The sequence below is a fragment of the Dipodomys merriami genome, unplaced genomic scaffold, assembly GCF_024711535.1.
Source record: "Dipodomys merriami isolate MVZ:Mamm:240054 unplaced genomic scaffold, mDipMer1.0.p SCAF_736, whole genome shotgun sequence".
Lineage (NCBI taxonomy): Eukaryota > Metazoa > Chordata > Mammalia > Rodentia > Heteromyidae > Dipodomys > Dipodomys merriami.
The window spans coordinates 94,965-100,567 of NW_027206331.1; the positions used below are offsets into that span (position 1 = coordinate 94,965).

The following is a 5,603-nucleotide window of genomic DNA, read 5'->3' on the forward strand; positions in this document are numbered from 1 at the left end:
TGTCTTGGAGGCCACATACATTTCTCCATTCATCTGTCTCCAAAAGAACAAAATATCATCTTGAAATGGTAAACTGCATAGCCAAAGCAGAGGCATAGTATACAACAAACAATGGAGATCAGCTCAACCAAATTGAGGGATATTTCCTATGTCCTGATGAGCCACTTGTAATGAGTTAAACCCTATTATTCTTGCACTCTTGTGTGAGATGAGGTACAGCCTGCCTGATACACACAAATCAATATTGGACAGGACATTCGATGAAATCATGGTCATAAATGTTTTGATTTTAAAAAAGTCTTAAAATAGAATGACAGCAGTGAAATTAAATCAGTGCCTTCAATTGTTTCAGTGTGCCCAACTCCTGCAGATAAATAGTATGTATATACGTATATATCACACAAATATATTACATATTAAATATATGTCCAAAACTTATTTTATACAAAATTAGGGGACAATGTTATTAGATTTATCCTTGAAAAAAAGATCAACAAAAAATTAAAGATTGCTCACTTTGGCAGCACATATACAAAAATTGGAACAATACAGAGATTAGCATGGCCCTTGTGCAAGAATGACTCGCATATTTGTGAAGCATTCCTGATTTTAAAAAATAAATAAATAAAGACAGATAGAGATCCCAGTTTGAAGTGTGAAAGTAAGTGGAAGGCCCATAAATTCAAATCCTAGTACTGGCCCATAATCATACATTGAATTAATTTTTGTATGTCTTTTATTATAAAAAAAATACTGTGCAGAGGGGCTACAATTAAATGAGTAAGGTAATTTCCTATCAAGTATATTTCCTATCAAGCATTGTTGCCTCCTCCTTTGTTTTTCCCCTACCATTCCTTCTCTCCCACCTCCACGAGTATTCTCCCCACCTCCGAAGTTCTAATGTTTGTTTTCAACGTAGGGTCTTGTACATTGCATTTTTACAATGGGTCAACCCGTATCCCTGTTTAAGCATTTTATGTTTTCCCTTACCTTCTCCAAATTAGAAAAATGTATATACAAGATGCAGGGTACCAGAATCAAATGCAGTGAAAACAGGAGTTATACCATGGGGGAGGTACAAAGAAAGCAACAAAGAAATCAATTTATAAATATGTTGGAAACAATCACAAGAAAGAAAAAATAATCTTGGGGTTCATTTCGCCTAACATCAACATGTCTAAAAATTTCTGTTTTTCTCAGACATATACTAGTTATTGCAAATAAGGGAAAACATGGGATCTATGTTTCTTTGGGTATGGCTTATTTCACTTAATATAATTTGTTCCAAGTCTTTCCATTTCCTAACAAATTGGACAAAGAAATTCTATGGAGGCATGGAATTGTGTATATATACCACATTTTCTTGATCCATTCATCAACTTAGGGGTATCTGTGTTGGTTCCATATCTTAGTTATGGTAAATAATGCTGCAATAAACATAGTCGTGCTGGTAGCATTAGTATGATCTTGTTTGTGAACATTTGGGTAAATGCCCAAAAGTGCTAGTTCTGGGTCATAGGGGAGCTCTATGTGGAGTCTTTTGAGGAACCTCCATAAACTTTCCAAAGTGGTTGAATACGTTTACACTCCCACAACAATACAGTAAGGTTTTCTTCTATCCACATCCCCTCCAGAATCTGTTGTTATTAGAGTTCTTGATTATAGCCATTCTAACTGTGGTGAGATGGTACTTCTGCTCTTTTTATTTGCATTTCTTTTATGGCTAGGGAGGTTGAGCATTTCTTCATGTGTCTATTGGCCATCCTTCTTTTCTCTTCAGAGAAGTTTCTTTTTGAGTCTTTAGCCCACTTATTTAGTGAGAAGTGGTTTCTTTGAGGATTTGTTGTTGGGAGATATAATTTTTTGAGTTGCAGGTATATTTTAGATATGAGACTCTTTTCTGTTTAATGGCTAGTGAAGATCTTTTCCCAATCCATAGGCTTTCTATTGATCTTGTTAACTATGTCCTTTGCCATGTAGAAGCTCTGCAATTTCATGCAATCCCATTTGTCCAACCTTTCTTTGATTTGTTGTGTTTCTGGGTCTCCATTAAAAGAAAATTCGGCCTGTGCCAAGGAGACCTAGGGTTTCTCCTATTCCATCCTATTCCATCAGAGTGTCTGCTTTGACTCAGAAGTCTTTGATCCATTTGGAGCTGATTCTGGTGCAGATTGATATATAAGGATCTAGCTTTAGTTTTCTACAAGTGATTAACCAATTTTGCCAGCACAATATACTTAAGAGGCTTTCTTCCATTCTATTTTTTAGCTCCATTATCGAAGATTAGGTAGCTATATATCTGTAGGTTCATTTCTGCCTTTTCAATTCTATTCCATTGTTCCTGATGTCCGCTCTTGTGCCAGTACCAAGCTGTTTTAATTACGATGGCTTTGTAGTAGAGTTTGAAATTTGGTATTGATATTCCTTCATCACTGTTCTTTATGTTAAGGATTTTTTTTTCTATTCTGGGTTTTTTATTGTTCTATATGAATTTTTGGATAGCCTCTTTAATTCCTTGAAGAAAGGGGTTGGAATATTGATAGGTATTGCATTAAATTGGTAGAAACCCTTGGAAAATATTGCCATTTTCACGATGTTGATCTTTCCAATCCAGGAGCATGGGAGGTTTTACCACTTTGTAAGTTCTGTTTTGATTTCCCTTTTCATGTTTTTAAAGTTTACATTATAGAGGTCCTTCCCTTCTTTGGTTAAATTAATTCCTAGGTATTTTTTGGGTGGGCTGTTATGAATGGAGTTGCTTTCCTGATTTCAACCACGCTTTTCTCATTGTTGGCATACAGAAAAGCCATTGATTTTTGAGGGTTATTTTTATACCCTGCTCCTTTGCCAAATTTTAAATCAGCTTGAGTAATTTTGGTGATTTGCTTTTCTTTTATGGCTAGAAATGTTGAGCATTTCTTCATGTGTCTATTTGCCATCTCCTTTCCTCTTCAGAGAAGTTTCTCTTTAAAACTTTAGCCCACTTATTTATTGCACAGTTGTTTCTTTGAGGATTTCTTGTTGGAGGTTTTATTTTTGTGAGTTCCAAGCACATTTTAGATATGAGATCCTTGTCTGTTGTATGGCTAATCTTCTCCTAATCGGTGGGCTTTCTATGGATTTTGCTAGTTATGTCCTTTGCCATGCACAAGCTCTGCACTTTCATGAAATCCCATTTGTGTAACTTTGATTTGTTGTGTTTCTGGGTCTCTAGTAAGGAAATTTTGACTTGTGCCAAGGAGACCTAGTGTTTCTCCTATTCTTTCCATTACTGTTTTCAGGGTGTCTGCTTTGACTCTGAGGTTGACAATTACTTTTGTAAACCGAAACTTGTTTGTTTTTTCCATCTTTTGTGTTCATAGGGGTGTCTGTATTATGTGTAAACAGGCTGTTCTACAAGGTATCTTTCAGGGTGGTAGAGTAGTTATTATATGGCTGTATGTATTTTATAACGACATAGAGCTTTCTCATGACTTACCTACATAAATCTTTTAATGTTATTTAAGGGCCAAGAAGAATGCCAAACTTACATTTTTGTGTCTATCTCCATCCTATTTCTCCCTATTGTCTAGTGGTTTATGTAACACTCAGCATAACTGACACTGGCACATGGAACAGACATGGACTTGATGGATCTTGGCTGTGAGATGGCCCCAAATACAGTAAATATCAGAATCAATGAGATCGAAGCAGTTGTCCAAGGTGCCTAGTTGTATTAACATCCTTGGCTTCCAATGGTCTCACCTGCCTCGGTCAGAAGCCTGTTAATGGTCTGTCACCATCAAAGCTCATACTGAAGTTTAACTATTCAATGTAGCAGTGTCAGGAGGTAGAAACCTTAAAAGATGTTTCAGTCATAAATGGATAAATGTTATCTCATCAACTCTCAAGGGACTAACGTTATCACTGTTATCAGTTGTTAAAAGCAACCTATGCCCCTTAATCCCTGTCATTCTAGCACATGCCATAATGCTGAGATCCTCTGTGATATGATGCACCTACGGGGCCTTGTCCCATGTGCTACCATGCTATATAGACTTTCCAGCTACTACTATTAGGCTTGAAATAGACCTTATATTCCTCATGAAGTATACAGGTTAATTGATTTTAAACAATGACAAAATGGACTGAGATTTTATTCCTTTTGTCTTTTTCATGGAATTGAGGATTAAACTGAGGGCCTTAAACTTACTAGGCACATAACTTGCCACTTGTGCCTACATGCACCCAACTCTTTTTCTTTCTTTCTCAGTTTGCTTTTCATATAGGATCTTGTGCTAACTTCACCCAAGTCACCCTTAGTACCCCATGCTCTTATACCTCTACCTCTCAATATCTGGGATTACATGACTGTGACACCACAGTTTGCCCATTAGACCATACTACTCTTTAGGGGAAAGAGATACAGATCCCTGAGATGTTTATGTGGGTTTGTGTGTCTGGTTGTGTGCTTGTGTGTGTGTGTGTGTGTGTGTGTGTGTGTGTGTGTGTGTGTGTGTGTGTATCCACGTAAACTGTTCTTGATGATTTACTTAGTACTGAGGGTGAATCTTCCTTAAGAATCTGTATTCTTAATTCATTCCACTGAAAAAGAAATATTTCTCTGTGTACTAATGGCTCATAACTATAATTCTAGCTCTTCAGAATGCTGAGATTTTTGACATTATTAATGTTATCCCAGGTATTAACCCAATGTTATACCAATGTTATGCCAGGTGAGCCAGGAAAAGTCCATGACACTCTTATCTCCATTTCATCACCAGAAAAGTCAGAAATGGAGCTGTGGTTTAAGTAATAGAGTAATATTCTTGAGGAAAAACATAGGAATAGCACCTAGGCTTTTATCAAGGCTCAGGACCCATACATAATATCCAGAAAGCACTTGTGCTATTACAATGAGCTCTTATGCTATTGCAAGTCACAATTATGTCTAATGGATTGTCTCTACAGGCCAGTTGCAGTAAAAAAAAATTTTTTGTAGTGCTCACTTTGGCAGCACATATACTAAAATTGGAATGATACAGAGATTAGCATGGTCCCTGCACAAGGATGACATGCAAATATGTGAAGCATTCCATATTTTTTTTTAAAGAATCTTGTATTACTTCATAAGATATGTTCTTTTTTGGATCATCTTTATGCCTCATTTTTCTCTCTGGAATGATATTGAAATAGAGAAAATATTCAGTGAGGAATTTGGTTTCTGGATCCCTCCCTCATTCATTATTGACATGTTCTGTCTTTTTATTTTTTGGCAGTCCTGGAGCATGAACTGAGGGCCTGGGCACTGTCACTGAGCTTCTTTTTTGCACAAGCCTTGCACCCTTTGACCTGAGCCACAGGGCAACTTCTGGCTTTTTCTGTTTATGTGGTACTAAGTAATTGAACCCAGGGCTACATGCATGCTAGGAAAGCACTCTACCACTAAACCACATTCCAAGCCCCATGTTCTCTTTTTAACATATGTCTAACATGTTTAGCTCTGTCCCATCTCTGAAGCCACGGCCATTGCTCTTGAATCTATCCTCAATTTAACTCCTAACTGTGTTTCATTACCTATAACTGCCAAAATATTTTCCACTCCACCCAAGGAACTATCTTTC

The 5,603-nt window shown here is 36.9% G+C and overlaps 2 non-coding genes across 2 annotated transcripts; both read left to right on the forward strand.

Annotated features, from left to right (window-relative positions):
- Positions 1–508: 508 nt before the first annotated feature.
- LOC138818328 (U6 spliceosomal RNA) lies at positions 509–612 on the forward strand. Its single transcript, XR_011369065.1, has one exon. It is a non-coding gene; the product is annotated as a U6 spliceosomal RNA (small nuclear RNA).
- A 4,368-nt stretch (positions 613–4,980) lies between these two features.
- On the forward strand, positions 4,981–5,084 carry LOC138818327 (U6 spliceosomal RNA). The gene has a single exon (XR_011369064.1). It is a non-coding gene; the product is annotated as a U6 spliceosomal RNA (small nuclear RNA).
- The last annotated feature ends 519 nt before the right edge of the window (positions 5,085–5,603 follow it).